Source organism: Zalophus californianus, chromosome 7 (assembly GCF_009762305.2).
Source record: "Zalophus californianus isolate mZalCal1 chromosome 7, mZalCal1.pri.v2, whole genome shotgun sequence".
NCBI lineage: Eukaryota > Metazoa > Chordata > Mammalia > Carnivora > Otariidae > Zalophus > Zalophus californianus.
Genome location: NC_045601.1, coordinates 108,251,533 through 108,269,552, shown reverse-complemented (window position 1 = coordinate 108,269,552; position 18,020 = coordinate 108,251,533). Strand labels below are relative to the sequence as shown.

Here is an 18,020-nt window from a genome sequence, read left to right as displayed (position 1 = left end):
TGACACCAGATAAGGAGACAGTCTACTTCCTTTCCTGTTTCAAGAGGGTTCCAGCTCTCAGATTCCTGGAAACTGACAGTAACTCTGTCTCTATTTGCAGTTTCCTTACTTTTAGTCACAGCCTCTCAGCCTGCCTCAACAATGGTCCCTCGAAGGAAGCTGGGACACACCGTGTGATGCGCTGTCCCAAGGAAATGGGCCTGGGGTGGCTCTGGTGGCCAACCCCTGCCACCTGGTCCGATGGGAAAATGAAAGCTTGCCCAGCAGAAGCACCAAACTCTCTCAGAGCCCATGCCAAGGCAGGTGTGAGAGAAGGAAAAAGGAGGCCAACCTAAGCCTTACCGTGTTGAGGGCACTCACAACCCATTATTTTTCTGTGAGGTAGACCTGGTAGGAGGCTGCATTCCCATTCTGAACTAGGCTATAGAAGCTCCGAGGGAGGAAGAGGTTTCCAAAGGATCACTCATGCCAGTAGCAGCAAACTCGAGGGACTCGAGGGCAGAGGCCTCTGGTCCCAGGCCAAAGAGCCCCCTAAGAGACCACAAAACCACTGCCACTAAAACGTGACTAGGGCCACCATGTGACTTGAATGTGCTCCAAAAATACTAACAAGAAGGCATCACGAAAGTGCAAAAAACAAATTCCTATTTATTTCTATTCCATCGATAAAAATGTCCCAGCCTTCTCTGAATAGCTCCCATTTTGTCCTCCTTCCCCCCCCTTCCCCCACCACACTCTTGTTGGTCTTTTGGACCTAAACCAAGTCTTCCCTCTCCTTTTGATTATGTGCACATAGATTATCTCCCTCTTCATGGGACACTCACAGGAAATTTAAACATTCTCAGACGGCTTCTTTTAAGCCCACTTCCCCTGCCCTCCACCCCCACCCCCCACCCAGTTGCTGGCGTATTCAGGAAATACAAACCCAATATAAAGATAACCCGGACCAAACAGAAAAGGAGACTGGCCCTGTGACCTTGTTGGGCAAATGACTTCCCCTCCCTGCACCTCAGACTCAGCTTCCGCGGAACAAGGAGGTTGGGCCCAGTGGGCTGCAAGGAGGTCCCTCTGGCTCTGACTTCCCAACACTCAGCTGGGTGAGCACCCCCAGCACCCCCATGGTCCCACGGACACCCAACGATCCTGAGCCAGGATAGTCAGGCACTGGGGTTTTCTACTACTCACACCTGATCCCGAAGGATCCTATTGCAGTGGCTCAAGAGCGCTGGGAGTCAGGACACCTGAATCCAGTCTCAGTTCTGCCACCTTTTTGAAAAGGGAAGAGAGTGAACGGGAGAGGGTATCTGAGCAGACTTAAGCTCCAGCTACTGTGTTTTAATTAAAAAAAAAAAAGAATAGTATATAGGATTAGTATAATAAAGATTTTTTTAAAAGATTTTATTTCTTTGTCGGGGGCGGTAGAGAGAGAGAGAGAACACAAGCAGGGGAAGCGGCAGGCAGAGGGAGAGGGAGAAGCAGGCTCCCTGCGGAGCCCAACGTGGGCCTCAATCCCAGGACCCCGGGATCATGACCTGAACCGAAGGCAGATGCTTAACCAACTGAGCCACCCAGGCGCCCCTATAATAAAGATTTTAAAAATATTTTTAGAGGGGACACCACCCAACAGTGAGAAGCAACTGATGACCAATCTCCAGAGCAGCACTTAAAGACTGAGCTTGTAACATCTGTCCATTGGCTTTTAGTGGCTCTGCCAGCATATGAGTCCTTTGATTGGGGGTCCTCCTGTCACTGTGTCCATAATAATCCTGGTTCCCCAAACTCCTAAGATAGCCCCAGACATAAGGTGTTAGACTTTCTAGTTTTGCAAAATGGCCTCCACAATTGCACCTAGAATAAACCCCTTGTTTCATGTGCAGGGCTGACCAGGAGAACACAGGCCAGGTTGTCACCCAATGAAGACTATTTAATCTACCAGCTGAGCTCCCCCTGGGCCAAGCCAGTTGGATGGTATAAGTAATCAATCTTGGCTCACAGCTCTGAGCAACTAGAATGGAGGAGGGACAGGAAGCATGAGTCATCATCGGGAGAGAGCTGTTAATAGACTTTGAGGTTTGCAGGCAGGGGTGGGGTTGGGCTGGCCCCTCAGCTGGGTGGAGAATATCCAGGACATCATCTTGGGAGTTGTGCAGAACAAAGAAGCCCCTCTCTAACCACAGCAACATCAATGCTCAGGCTCCTAGGACCCTCATCCTTTTAGATATTCAAGTAACACTTGCACAAAGAAGACAAGTGGTTGACTCCAAATAAATCTGATACTTACAGACTGAATTTTTATTTATTTTTTTAAGAGATTTTATTTATTTATTTGAGAGAGAGAGATAAGGAGGAGAGGGAGAGGGAAAAGCAGACTGCATTGAGCATAGAACCCGACTCGGAGCTTGATCCCACGACCCTGAGATCATGACCTGAGCCGAAATCAAGAGCTGGAAGCTCAACTGACTAAGCCAACCAGGCGCCCCCTTACAGACTGAATTTTTAAAGAAGGTTGCCAGTCACTATTTTATGACAGTCATCTGATGGCCTGGAGTCAACTGAGGCATTTGTTTGCGAGATAGCGAGATAGAAGCCAAATGCTAATCGGCTCAAGACTGCCATGCACTCAAGACCACCATGTTCACTGGCCATGAGTGGTCAACCACACTTGGGAAACCTGATGAAACACAGTCTAACTGTAGGACTTCTCAGGGCTTTTGAGTGGATATGGCCTCCAAGAGGAGTCACAGAGTCCATCTGTCTCACTGGCTCATGAGAACATCCATCTTTATACCTCAGGTCACACCATAAGGCCAGCTCCAGTCTGCAGCTCTAGCCTCCCGTGACCACTGAGTAGGGCACAGTGCTGTCCCTCATGACGACCCATTCTGCATTCCTAACACTTAATCTCATGAAGACGGTTTATCCTTTGTGTCTGTTTTTGGTCATAAAATCTCTTAACATTAACAGACTTTATTTTTTAAAGCAGTTTTAGGGTCACACCAACTCTATGCATTTTTTAATGCCACTTGCCTACTGTATAAAGCCTAGAGTCACTATGAATAGCAGGTGCTGAAAAAAGTTGTTGCCTGAGAGATATCAAATCAGGAAGTGATACAAATCTGAGAGTGATATAAAGCCACGTAAGAGAGGGGAGTGTGTGAAATAAAGTGTCCCATCAGCTATAAGAACGAAAGTAAAACGGACAGTGAGGACCACCTCTCTCACCCCTCCTGGATATGTGTCTGGCAGGGTGGTTGTGCCATCCTTGACCTGGGGGGCTGTCCACAAGGGAAAAGTCCCAAGTGAGTGGTGTCATCAGAGGGCATGGCTTGGAGGGAGGGCTGAGATTCTGGAGTACCTCATTTCCAGAACCCACAGTTTATATCCTCTGCAAACACTGGCTGGACGGGTGTGCTCTGTTTTCCCTCATACTGCCTTTAAAAACACCCCTAGTTTGAAGTACATAATAGTGAAGCTGGGAATCCCACACTGGCCCTAGATTTCCGCCTCCATTTTCATTGCGGTTCATAAACCAGTTCTTGTCCACTTAAAAGCATCACTGAACAAAAGCTCGGGGCTTGAAGGGTGTGTCTTAGTCATATTGATATTGACTATCATAGACTGAGGGCTGTGAGGCTCCAAGCTCCTGTCATGAGCTCTATGTGCACTGTCTTTTTTTTTTTTTTAATTTATTTATTGAGAGAGAGAGAGAAAGAGAGAGAGAGAAATAGGGTGAGTGTGGAGCCTGACATGGGGCTTAATCTCCCCACCCTGAGATGATGACCTGAACCGAAATCAAGAGCTGGATGCTCAACCCACTGAGCCACCCAGGTGCCCCATACATGCACTGTCTTATTTAGTCCTTAAGTAGCTCTGTCTATTGTCCCCATGTTACAGATGAAGAAACTGAAGCTCAGAGACACCGAGCTAGTAAGTAGCAGAGCGAGGTTCAAACTCAGTTCCTTCTCCCTGTCCCCAAAGCTCAAAAAGCCTAACCACGGTGCTCTGTGGCCTCCTCTCCAATGAACGGCACACACCAGGAGACAGAAAAACCAACAGCAGAAAGGGTGGGGGCGGGGGCAAGGGATGGGAGGAGAGTGGGAAGGAGAGAGTGGCATGCGGAGGAGAGGAAGTTGGGATCTGGAGGAGATGCACATGGGGTCTGGCATCGGGTCCAGCAGGCCTTTGAGGAGTGGGAACGAAGCAGGAAAGTTGCTGGTGACTGCTGGAGAAATAGGCCACAAAATATGTAGAAGCCATTTCCTCTCTCAAGGAAGATAAACAATAGATTCATAAACAAATTTTACAAAGCTGTCCAGCTATTTAAAGCATTCTGGTAGGGACTCATATCCTTTGTGAGCATAAAGTTCATCCACCAAAAATGGTGAAGTTACCTTGGGGAGAGGGAAAGTGGGAAAAGGAGACAGGAAGGAACAAACTCTTCACAGTGCATCACCTGCTAGCCCTGTGACTGCAGCCAGTTACGAGCTGTCACCGAGCTGTGGTTCACTCTTCTGTGATAAGGACTAGTAATTCCTGCCGTAGGGAGCTATGGTGGAGAAGAAAGAAGATATACTTTCGGGCAGTATGGCAGACCAGATACCCTACTTGACCTTCCCAATCGAAATAACTAACATGCTGGATAAAATTTAAAAAATAAAAATTGGATACACATCACTGAGCTCAGACCAGTGCAAGGATTCTTCAAAGACCAACCACAACCCCAAAGCAGGAATCCTGGGAGGTGAGCTAGCAGCAAAGCTGACTTCTGCCCTGAGGGTTCCTGTCAAACCCTAGAGATTCTATGTCTGCCGTGAGAGCTGCACAGTGTTCAGGAGACAGGAGAAAAAAAAAAAAAAACCTCATTCCATAAAGTTGGGGCTCCACACTCGGTGAATGCGAAATAAATGAACAACACAGAAGGAGACTGCAAGGAATCCTGACCTTGGGCTGGTGGAATGGGAGACAAATCTCTCCTGAAAATTTGTGGGTTTTTTTCTTTTTTTCTGTCTTTTTTTCTTTTTCAGAGAGGGAAAGAGAAGGCAGGGAGGGGCAGAGGGATAGGGAGAGAATCTCCAACAGACTCTGTGCTGAGCATGGAGCCTGACATGGGGCTTTATCTCATGACCCTGAGATCATGCCCTGAGTCAAGATCAAGAGTTGGATGCTTACCTGAGTCACCCAGGCACCCCTCTCCTGAAAATATGGAACCATAAGCTAGACCTCACACAGGTTTGGAGTTTGAATTCATGCTTCTTATGTAACCAGGGAACTCTTGGGTAGAAAATTAACTTAAAGTGATTTTTGGTTGCTACTGACCCCAATTAGCAGAAATTAATACAAATTCTCTCTGGAAAAGTCAATGTCAATGAATACCTCAAATAATTCTCAAAGTTTCAAGGAAAATAAGCAGGTGGCTGGAAGCAAGGCACCATGAGTACTAGCCAGCAGACACAACAGACAGCAGAACTAGGCCTCCAAGGATTTCAGAGTCTGGAATTCCCAGATATGAGAGTTTACAATTTCTAAATAGCTACTTCCATAGATTAAAGAAATTAAAAAAGAAGTTTGCAAAAATGAGCAAGAAATAAGAGACTAGAAAAAAATCACCAAGCAGAAAAATAATGAGCCAGAACTCCTAGAAATGAAAAATAAAACAACTAAAAGGAAAATGGATGGAATCAGTGGGTGGATTAAAGAGCATCTGAGACCTAGAATACATGAGCTGAATGGAAGGCAGATTTGAAGGAATTATTCAGAGGTCAGCCCAGAGAGACAAAGAGATGAAAAATATGAAAGAGAGGTTGAGAGCTACAGAGAACAGAGAGTGAGAAGGTCTAACATAAGTCTAACAGGAGTTCCAGAAGAAGATACTAAAGAGAATGGAAAAGAGGCAATATTCAAAGAAATGAAGGATGGGAAATTTCCAAGACTGTTGAAAGACACCCATCTTTAGCTCTAGGAATCCCAATAAAACCCAAGCAGAATGAAGACAGAAAAACTTACACCTAGGTACATGGTAATGGAAGTTGCAGAACACCAAAGAAAACAGTGTGTTGTTGTTTTTAGAGATTTTATTTATTTATTTGTTTGAGAAACAGAGAGAGCACAAACAGGGGGAGCAGCAGAGGGAATGGGAGAAGCAGACTCCCTGCTCAGCAGGGAGCCCAATGCGGGGCTTGATCCCACGGCCCTGGGATCATGACCCGAGCTGAAGGCAGACACTTAACCAATTGAGCCACCCAGGCGCCCCAAAAACAATGTTTTTAACACAGTCAGAGAGAAATGCCAGGTCACTTATAGAGGAACAGCAATTGGACTGACAGCTGACTTTTCAACAGCAATTTCAAAGCCAGAAGCAATAAAATAATGGGTTCAGTGACCTAAGAGAATAAACTCAGGAAAGCCACCTTTCAAGACGGAGAGCAAAATAAAGACATTTTCAAGCCAACAAAAGCCAAAAACCAAACCAAACCAACCCAGACCAGGAAAAACACTTGAGAGTTTACCACCACCAGACTCTCACTAAAGGCTAATAATGCTAAAGGATTTATTTCAAGCAGAGGGAAAATGATCTGAGATTCATGCAGGAATGGTAAGAAAAGATAAGGATAAGTATGTGGGTACATCTGTACAAACACCGACTGTATACAATGTGATGTCTGACTGGTAGGGAAAAACATAGGATAGAATGAAAGCATGGGATACAAATTGTACATAGACTGGGAGAGGCAGTGACGAGAACTGAACCCGTCTATGGCTCTTGCATTGTTGGGGAGGAAAGTAAAGACCCCGATTAATTTTAGACTTTGGTAAGTATGCCAGCTACAACAGCTGGACTAACCACTGCAAGAACAGATAGAGAGCGCAGAACTTCTAGAAAGAGCGCAGAACTTCTAGAAAGAGCGCAGAACTCCGTGGAAAACGGAACGAGGGGGGCAGACAGCTCAGTCCAAAAGAAAGCTGCAAGTATATAAAGGTGGTAGAATGTATCTCAACCCATCAATAATATACACAGATTCTAAGCATCTAGACACCAAATAGCATTGCCTTAAAATATAGAAAACAAACATTTCAGCACTACCAGGAGAAACTGACAAATCCAGTGGGAGATTTTTAACACATCTCTCTCAATAATTGATAGATTCATCAGACAAAAATAGAAAAGGACATACTATAGACGATTTGAACCATACAATGAACGAATTTATTTTGACCATACTATATAGAAAAATATATCCAACAATTAGAGAATACACATTTTTTTGAGCACTCATGGAACATTTGAGAAAAAAGTGGAAAAGAGATAAAATATGAAAAGGGAGCACGCCGAAGGGGTTATGCTTCTTTCAAACTATCTCCAAGGATCCAAACCTGTTTTGTCTTGATGCACTGCGGGTCTAGCGCAGTGACTGTCACAAAGGAGGCTCTTAAGATGTCCTGACCCAAGAATGGTCAGCAGAGGATTCTCTGTGGAGGTGGGTAGAGGCTGAGTGAGCATGGGAGCCTGTTCCAACACGGAGAGGGACAAGAGGCCAAGGTGAGTGGGGCCAGTCTCCAGGTAGAATGGATACAAACAAGAAAAGCGGAGTCATGAACACCACCTTCCCATCTGAAGGAGACTCATGTGGAAGAGATTTGGAAAGCCCAGTCTTTGTGGTTCCAAATGGCACAGCAGGGACAGGCAGACAGGAATCACAGGGAAGAAGAGTTGCACCCAAATTAGGAAGAAATTTCCAATAATTCACTGTTCAACTTTGGTTAGGAATTGGCCTGGCTGATCCGTTAAGACCCCTTACAACTCTGTCCCAGGTTACAGACTAACTGTCCTTCTAATGCCCATTCTTTCCAGAGATTCCTTCACCCCAAATTCCCTGGATATATAATCCCCAAAAGATTTGCCGAAGGTCCCAGATTCAGGAGGTGGTGGAGGAATAATGAGAGCTTTAGTCCCCAGATCTTCAATTTGGTACCCTTTCTTCTCCATCACTGGCCTCTCTACTAAGTGCAGTGAGCAGGCTTTGCCCTGCTAGGCTGCCATGCACTCTCTAAGCCCACCCATGTGCCAGTAAATCCCATTCTTTCAGCACATGGTACGAGATCACAGAAGCACAGAGAATTAGTTGCAATAAAAATGCCTGGGCCTTCCAGGAGAAAGGCAAGCAAGCTTACCTTGACCTCCGCAGCAGATGGTTGAGTTGGGGGCCTGGCTCTGGGGGCTTCTCCTGCAGCTGGCCAGTCATGCTGCTCTCATGCTTCTGGGCAGGTGGGAAGGGGAGGCCTGGTTCTGCAGAGGAAAGAGAAGGAAAGGGTTTGCTCCTAGCTCTCCATTACCATCCTGCAGAGGATACCATCCAGAAGCCCAGGGAGTTCCTGAGGCTGGCCTCACCCACTCTCATATCCTCGGGGAGCAGGCAGGCATGGATGGGACAAACATTTCCCCGCCCCTACGATGTGCCATGCGGGGATCTGAGGAATGAGGCTAAAAAGATGAATCAGATGCACTCCCTGCTCTCAAGAAACAGTCGAGAGAGAGAGAGAGAAGGAGAGAGAGAGACGTGCACATGTTTCATTACAATATAATTTGGTAAGTGCTGTGATTTCCCCAAACTCATTCAACAGCCTACCTGTCCCACAGGGGAGCAGAGGCAGCTCACAAGTGCTACCCACAGGCCTTCCCAAAGAACTTGGCAGGAAGGATGGGTTGTCTTTGTGTTTTAATTTCCAATCCATTGCAGATAACTTTTTTTATAAAAGGTAATGAAAATGAACTGGTGGACAAATGAAATGAAAAAAATGCTCATACAAAGCACCACCTCTTCAGTTACCCGACTCAACAGATTACTCTGTCCAATTGGGATGGAAGTTTCTAAGCGCTTCCTCGCCATTTCTGTTCTCGTCTCGTGACGGCTGAACAATTTGCAGCCCGCGCCATTGCGCAAACCACAGTTGAGTAGCCTCAGTAGAAGTTTACACAGAGTTAGGCTTTCCCAAGATGTCTGGCTGATCTCTTGAGAGGGTGGCTAGCAATGCAGCTGATGCCAAATTCACCCTCTGGACTACAGATTAGAGAGTCTCTCTCCGGGAAGGAGGGCCACTGCAGGAACTTCGGGGAAAGTGTCGGGACAGAGCCAGTGGAACTCGCTGGGTTCAGGTTACGGAGCATGGGGCTCATGGAACCTGGTCAAAACATCCCAGCCCTAACGAGGGCAACCCCAGCCAAAGCTACTGCCCTGAACAGGAAGAACAAAGTGTTATCTATTCAAACGGACTGGGACATTTCAGAAAATAAATCCGTTCCGAGATGTCAAGAGGGCTGCTGGTGTTCATTCCTACTATTTAATGCCATAAAAATGATTTTTTTTTAAATTGAGAAATCCTTTGTCTGTGACAGCCAGCTCCAAAAAAAGCCTTTAAATGCCTATTGCCTTAATACTTGAGGGAGAAATTACAAGTCATTTTCACCCATTTGAATGTTTAAGAGAAAGTGTTCATTCCTCTAAACTCTCAGCTTTTAAGTAGTTCTTATTTTAAACTTTAGAAGATAACTCCACAGAAGAAAAACTTCCCCTTTCAAAGTCTTTTATTTTTTAACGCAAACACCCATATAGTCTCACTCCCTGCTTCAAACGCTAAATCATCTGCAATTTGGGAGTTTGTTGCTCATGAAATTCTAGCGAGAAGCACATCATAAACAGTCCTATAGCAACAGAATGCTTTTGAAGCGATGTCTGTGATGTCACAAAGATTGTATATCATTATCTCTGTATGTTGGAGAAGAGAAGGTTATGGGAATAACTGTTTATGTACAAATAAGTCAATATAGTAACTGGCAACCTGCATAGAAGACATTAGCAAGAAACTAAACCATGGCGCGGGGTGGGAAGCAGGGACGTACTTCCCTCGGTCTCCATGGCTAACGCGCTGTCCTGACTCTCAGCAAGTTCCCCGGCCACAGCCTGAGTCCTTGGAGCTGGCTGTCTCACGGGCAAGAGCTATACTTAGGCAACCAGAGAGCCAAATGTTATTGATCATCTATTGTATGTCAGGTGCTGCGCTGGCCTCCAGGGTTCTCAAGATGGGTTCTCCCTCAAGGGGGCCCAAGACAGACATGGAAGCAGGTGATTACCACCTCCCTACCCTGTTAAAAAAAAAACAAAAAAAAACACCATACTGGCTGGAGTTAAGGGAGAGGAAGTGAGGTTAGCTGGCTCAATCCATCTCTCCAAACGTCCATTCATCCATCCAATGGTGACTGAGTGATGGTATGCACCCTGCAAGTGCAAGGCACTAGACAGAGAACAGGTGAGACCAAAGTGGTCCCTGCCTTCATGGAGCTTATAGTCTAGTGGGAGAACAAACATTAACAAACTAGAAGTAACTGCATTGTGATGTGCTCTGAAGAAGTATATGGCTACTGCTATAGGAACACGCGATGGGGGCAGACCTAGCATGGAGAAGGGTCAGTGGTGCTTTCCAAAGGAACTGGTCCTTAATCGGAGCCCTCAGAACACATTAGTGAAGCAAAACAGGGAGGGCGGGAGAGAAACGAGAGAGAACAGGTGTTTCCAGCGCAATGAACGACCTGTGCAAAGGTCCTGTGATGAGAAGGAGCACGGCACGTTCTAGCTATGAAAGGAAGCTTGTAATAAGGACCAAACTGGTTCTTGGCCTCACGCCATGCTTCAATCACTGTGGTGTTCAAGGCAAGCGTGAAAGATTTGTAGGTTTTTCAGAAGTATCCAAGAAGTTACCTATAGCAAGCCAGGAATATAAGGTGCATATGTACACACATAAGGTGCAATTCTTTCTCACCCTAAGCTGGCATAAGGCATCCAAAATAGGGGCCTCCTTGCTCTCCCTCCAATTTTAGACCAAGTTTTTGGCACTCTTACCTATTTTCTTTTCAGCAGTGGTGAGTTGGTTAAATTCAGTTTGGCCAGTAGTAAAAATTAGTTGATCAGGGCTGATAAGACAGACAGTGTGTGGGTTTTGGAATGTGGATGAACATTCCATTATTAAGATTATTGCTGGAGAAGCATCTTGGGGGGGGGCGGTACTTTAAGAAAATTCATACAATTTCATACAATTTCATTCATGGAACAAGAGCTTTGGGGCCCAGCAGACTTGGGTTCAAATCTGACTCCATCCCTCACTGGCCATTCGGCCCTTGGTCTTCTGTTGAAACAGGGTTAGCAGCGCCTCCTTGCAGGGGTCTCTAGGAGGTAGCAAGCAGCACACTGCCTGGTTCCCAAAGGACCTTGAATAAGGGGCAGCATTACCATCACTGCACCCCGGTGAGCAGGGGACAGGGACAGCCACACCCCTCCCTCAACGTGAAAATCAAAAGGAGTCCACAGAATGATCTCCCAGCCACTACTGGGGCTGTAGGGTAGATTTGCAATGGCTCAGGGGTTACCCATCAGTGGCCAGGTATCCTGATGACTCATCGTTTCTGGGCGTGTACCCTCAATGGTCCCCAGCCACCTTGCTGATAGTCCCCCGCTGGAAGTCCCACTCCACACTAGGGCTAATCCTCACTGAGCCACACCTCATCTGCCCCAGGCTCAACTGCACTGAAGGAATCCAGATGTCCTGCTGGAGATTTACGGGAAGCCCCACTCAGGAGCTCTGGGCTCCCACCATGAACAACGGGGGATCCTTTGGACAAACAGCCGAGTCCCAGGGGGTAGAGGAGATGGGCCAACTACCACATCCTACCACAGACTAGGCATGGTGCTGGGACTTCCCAGGGATTGCCTCTAATATTTACAACAATCCTGCAGAGTCACTGTGGGTATCACAATTTAACAAGTAGGAAACTGAGACCTGTTGACTTGCCCAAGACCACAGAACTGAGCAGTAGAGCCAGACCCTGAAGCCCGGAAGCCCCTCCTCTTTACTCCATCACCACACCGCCTTACGGGGACAGAAATCTTATTGTCTCTTTCTCAGACGACCCAGGAGGACACAGCCCTAGAAGGCTGTGTGCCTTTCCAAGGATCTGCAGCGAGCCAGCCACCAGGCAAGGCCAGACTCTTCCCACTGCCCCACGCTGCTGTTTGGGCCTCAGTTTCCCTTCTGCACACTCGTGGTGACAAATGCCACCTTATATACCACACTACTGTCAGAGTTGGGGGGGCAACAAAGATTTGAAGAGCTGGGGAAAGGGAAAAAATTAATATACAGAAACAAACACTTTAAATGGGTACCGAAAGGCTCCAACCAAAGAAAGAAGGTTCTCCTCAGCCACAAAGCAGTTGTAATGAAAAGAAGAGCTCAGGGGCGCGTGGGTGGCTCAGTGGGTTAAGTGTCTGCCTTCAGCTCAGGTCATGATCTCGGAGTCCTGGGATCAAGCCCCGCATCGGGCTCCCTGCTCAGCGGGGAGCCTGCTTCTCCCTTTGCCTCTGCCCACCACCCCTCCTCTTGTGCTCTCTCTCTCAAATAAATGAAAAAGAAAAGAAAAGAAAAGAAAAGAAAAGAAAAGAAAAGAAAAGAAAAGAAAAGAAAAGAAAAAGAAAGAAAGAAAGAAAGAAAGAAAGAAAGAAAGAAAGAAAGAAAGAAAGAAAGAAAGAAAGAAAGAAAGAAAGTAAGTAAAGAAGAACTCACATCCTGCCCTGATGGGTTGGGGGAAGGTTTAGCTGGGGACACAGGATATACAAGAGGGAGCCTCTGGAATGGGAAGCAGGACGAAATGAAGTGTGAAGAATTCCCTCCGTGCCACCCACAATAAATTAGAAATTGGCACCAATTTTAAAAAGAAGAAAAGGAGGAGGGGGAGGAGGAGGATTCAATCTGTAGCTTTAATTTAAGAACAGCTAAGAAACGGTCTGACGAGTGATCGATACAACGAGAAATCTCGGACTCCAGGTGCTTGGGGGCCAACCCTTCCGTCTAACGAACACCATGCAGAGACAACCGTGGCACGGAAGAAGATCTAATTTTCAAGTGAGACACATTCCCCCAACAGTCAGGGGAGGCCCGGAAGCTTTTTAGATGTGGGGGGAAAAGTCTCATTCTCTCTCTAAACATCTCTTCTCTTGGTACCCCACTCCCATGGAGGTTAAGGAAGAAAACAGCTGTCCTGCATGGCAGGAGGGGGTCCTGCCCAGACCACTATGAGACAGAGGTGGGCCATTTAATCCAGCTTTCATGCACCTGGTTATTCCACAACACAGAAGCTGGGCCATTCACATCAATAGCAGAAGAGCTCAAATACTGAGAACACATCATCAGACGGACTCATTGTAGACTGATGATGAACAGCAGGTCACTAGCCACTGTGCAACCTCCTCAGGCCTCCTACCCCTTTGCTCATGGCCCCAGCCAGCTTGTTTTTAGGGCTTCACACACCCCAAGCTCTTTCCTACCCCTGGGCCTTTGCACATACTGGTCCCTCTGACTAGGATGCTCTTCTCTTAGCTCCTCCCTCATTAGCATCTAGTCAAGCTTTCAGGTTATAGCTTCAGTGAGACTTCTCTGACTCTCCAGAAATATAAGTGTGCAGCAGTCCTTACCACAGTTGCAATCAGTTAATTATGTGATTAGCAAATTGGTCTCCCCAGTCAGACTGTAAGCCCTACTATGGCATGGGCAATGTCTGGGTTTTTTGTTTTGTTTTTTTTACCATTGTGTCCCATGGGCTAGCATAGCAGTTCTCAATCCGGACTGCACATCAAAATCATCTGGGGAGTTTAGAAAACCACGGATGCCTGGGTTCCACCACAAACCTATTAAACAATAGTGTTTAAAGCTTGCCCAAGTGGTTGTAATATGTGGCCAAGGCTGAGAACCGCTGACTTAAGGAGGTCGTGGGTGCTGGGTTGATGTCCTAGAGCAATCTTGCAGTGGCCCAGGGAGTTACAGTAGGACTTTGCTCCCTTTGCTTGTGTATACAATGTAGCATTTAAATGTTGTTTTTCACTCCAGAGATTAAATTTGAGGAAATTCCGGAAGAGGGAAACAAAATCCTCATTGTTAGAGAGGAATACTATTCCTTTCACTAAGTTCTCCCCAAACAGTCTCCTCCCCAACACACCTCTGTCCTTTCACCCTGCTTTATCACCTTTATCCTCAGAGCCACGGCATTAACCTGATGTGTTCCTGAAATACACTTAAATATCAGGGACGAAATCTGCTATTTAAAAAAAAAAAATTAAAACAGGCCCAACTCTACAATGCAATAGGATGCAAAATTTCACACTCAGTTTTGTTAAAACAGGAGAGTTCAAAGCCAGTCTGTACTGGGACAGGCTTGCTGAATCAGCTTCTCTGTCCCCAAGCGACCTGTGTGCCCACTAAAGTGTGAGCAGGGGCGCCTGGGTGGCTCAGTCGTTAAGCGTCTGCCTTTGGCTCAGGTCACGATCCCAGGGTCCTGGGATTGAGCCCTGCATCGGGCTCCCTGCTCGGCGGGAAGCCTGCTTCTCCCTCTCCCTCTGCCCCTGCTTGTGTTCCCTCTCTCGCTGTGTCTCAAATAAATAAATAAAATCTAAAAAAAAAAAAAAAAGATTAAAAAAATAATAAAGTGTGAGCAGCCTGGTCTCCCCAGCTGTGTTAGCCGCAAGTGGCTATTTCAATTAAAATAAGACGAAATGAACTTAAAAACTCAGTTCTTCCAGTTTTACTCGCCACATCTTAAGTACTCAGTAGCCACATGTGGCTCGCGGCTACCATACTGGATGGCACAGAACAGAACATTTCCATCACTGCTAAGCGTTCCATGTGACAAGCATTCTTCCAGAGCAGAGGATCGCTACCTGGGCGCTAGTGACCTTTGGGGCAGGATAATTCTTTGTTGTGGGGAGCTTCCGGCATATGGTGGAGTGGTAGTTCTCAACCTCCGGTGATTTTTACCCCTCAAGGAACACCTGGCCATGTCCAGAGACAGCTTTTGGTCGTCACAGCGGGGGCTTCTACTAGCACGTGATGGGCAGAGGCCAGGGTTGCTGCTAAAAAATCCTACAGTGCACAAGGCAGTCCCCACAACAAAGAATGACCTGGTCCCAGATGTCAGTAGTGCTGAGGTGAGAAACTCTGCTCTAGATTAATCAAGAAAACACAGCTGTTCTCAGTAAAACTACTGGCAGGAGACTCGCAAGACCCAAGTGCCCCGCACCCGCTCCCCTTCCTCAAATTTAGAACCCTGAGAACAACTGTCTAGGCAAACAGGTGTCTCTATTTGTCAAGAATGCAGAATAAGAAGTCCTGGTTTCCAGAATAATCTATGAATTTGTTTTTAAAATGAAGTCCCTGCACTTGGAACCCTAAGGACTAGGAAGAGTAGACATTCATCTTCGGCACTGTGGTTTGGGATGTGTGATTAGCTAACTCCAGTCTGCCTGGTAGCTGGATGTCGCTATTCCTTTGTTCACGCATCTACTTATTCAGAAGTATTTACTGAGCACCTGCTATGTGTCGGGTACTCTTCTAGTGTTGGAGACAGAGCAGTAAATAAAAGAAGCCAGGTCCCTGCCTTGTAGAGCTGACTTTCTACTAGAGAAGACCAACAGTACACAAAGAAACAAATACAGCAGCAGTGGACAGGGGGGAATGATAATGTCAGGAAGGAAAACAGGCCAGGGTAAGGAGACAGAGCAGTGAAGGGGATGGATGCCTGAGGTCACCCCTCTGAAGAACGAACAGGGCAGGTCAGCTGAAAAAGTGACATCTGGGCAGAGACCTGAAGGAACTGAGATTGAACAAGGTGATTCGAGGAGGCAAGAGAGTCCCAGGCAGGGGGAAGAGTGGGTGCTGGGTCCTTTGGTGATACAAGCTTGGGGGAGAGGGGAGAGGGCTGGTAGAGAGGTCAGTGAGGCAGGCAGGGGCCAGGTGGCAGGGCTGGGAAGCCACTGGATGGCTCTGAGCAGAAGAGAGATGGGGCTTGGTTAATGTTTCACAGAACAAACTATGGGATGACAAGAGTGGAGAAGGACAGACCAGTTACGAGGCTGCTATGGTCTTCCAGGCAAGACATGGTGATACATTATTAATCAATCGACAAAATCATTAATACTAATACCAGCTCTCTACTTGGCCAATGCTATTCATATTCTACCTCAGATAGATCAAGGGCAGACCAAGCATCCTGTTCAAGCTACCTCTATGGGAAAATGCACTCTGAGTTCCAAATGGTCAACTTGGGTTTTAAGCTGGGGACCGTGTGTGATCTGAGAAGAAACAGCGGGAAAGGGAGCTGGGGGCTGGGAAGATTTGCAGGCGGAAAAAGGGAGTATTCCCCAATTGTCCCCCTTTCTCCAAAGCCATCAGAGGAGAGGAGTCTGAGAGGGGCCTGCCCACCATATGCTTCCAAGGGTTGTTGGACAGTGAGTGGCTGAGATCCACTCTCCCGCTACAGGCAGAGCAGAAGGGGAAGGACTGGTTCTCCTGGAAGGATGGCATTGCAGCTGAGAACGAAGGAGGGCATGGAGTCTCTTCCAGACGCAGGAAAGCCTTTACTTCTGGGTTTCTGGGGTTTCAGGGCAACACAGGGTCAGGGAAATAGCCATGGAGTCAGCAGATGTAGCGCAGAATAATCCAGCCGTGCCTCTTCCTAACTGCACAACACTGGGCATGCCGCCCAATCTCCCCGACCCTCTGTAAAATGGAAACGAGACCCTGCCTCTCAGCATGGTTAGGAGGGGTCAAGCCAAATGACGTCCAACCTAGAGTAACAACTTCCAGCCCACGTGCCGAAGTCTGGGCCCATGTGTCTTCTGGAGCAGAAGCAGAACCCACATGATGGTCCACAGGCATGTCTGGGTAATTCAGCTCTACCCATGGGAAGGGGCTTCTCTAACATCAATTTATCTATCCAACACACATCCACTAGGTCTTAGTGCTGGACTTGGTTTCTGGAAGAAACAGAGAGTAAGATGCAGCATCTACTGTCTAGGAACACAGGAGCAGTGGGGGGGGGGGGGCGGTGGTGGGAGACAGGCCAAAAGTTTCCTCCAATCCTCCTTTTTCCCTCAGTGCATGGTGACCCTGCGCAGAAGGCTTTCATGCTGTTCGAATACAGCCAGCAGCCTGCTGGGGCCTGTGCACCTCTCGTGTGTACTGGAGGCTTGCAGCGTCCGCCCTCGGGACCCTCCAGACCGGCGAGCAGGCCTGATCGTTTCTCCTGGGGGAAAAGGCAGGGCTGCCTGGGTCAACAGGGACACAGGAGAAGTGTCTGCCTTCAGCCAGGCCTTCCTTCCAGTCCCCGCTTCCTCTCTGCAGGGGACATGGCTCCAGGAGAAAAAGAAGACCATGACAGGCCAGAGGCAGGTAGGACACCCACTCCTGACCCCCAGATGGCCCAGTGCTTGGCATCTTCTCTAGCGCTTCCCAAGGAACGTCTTCAAGAGAAGGCCCCAGCTCTGAGTCATCTGAAGCAGAGAAGGGACCTTGTAAAAATAACTCCCAAGTATGAGGAACCTGTATTCACATTATTCATGAAACAAAGAACAAAAAAGCAGGGCAGGAAGCAGAGGAGGAAAGTGTCGTTCACATCAGTTTTCTTCACATGACAAGCAGCCAGGAACTCATTTGCTGAGCCCCATGTCTCTCCCTCTCCCCTCCTCTCTCCTTAGAGCGATTACATAAGCTGGAGAGAGGGTCTCCTTTTCACCTTTTGACTCTCCCACCCCCCCTTCAACTATCACCCCCAAATCTGAGCCTTCCCAGTAATCCCAGACAGTATCCAGAAGGGCGCAGGCTGTGCCTTCTCCTGGTCGTCTGCCCTGACACAGAATCTCCTCGAAGCCCCAAGAGCCTCTGCCAGGTGCCAGGGGCGGCATATCTGCCATTGTGACCAGAGATATTTTAGCAGACATGTATAAAATCAAAAGGAAAATGCCTCATAATCCCACCGCTTTGTGAGAATATTTATTTCTATTTTTTTTGCTAAACTTTGAAGAAACTATGGTTGAGATCATATTGTATACATAATTTTGTATCCTGTTTCTAACATAAGCATTTTGTCATGTTATTAAAAGCTCTTTGTAAATATTAGCTTTAATGATCGGCTAATAATTCACCAAACA

General features: G+C 47.2%; 1 protein-coding gene across 4 annotated transcripts in view; it reads right to left on the bottom strand.

Moving 5' to 3' along the window:
• TRERF1 (transcriptional regulating factor 1) overlaps positions 1 to 18,020 on the bottom strand; it is a 198,317-nt gene that overhangs the window by 57,606 nt on the left and 122,691 nt on the right. For all 4 annotated transcript variants that reach the window (XM_027603026.2, XM_027603027.2, XM_027603028.2 and 1 more), the window contains exon 4: positions 8,170 to 8,284. The gene's annotated coding sequence lies outside the window, so the exon portion shown is untranslated. The remainder of the gene's footprint in view (positions 1 to 8,169; positions 8,285 to 18,020) is intronic.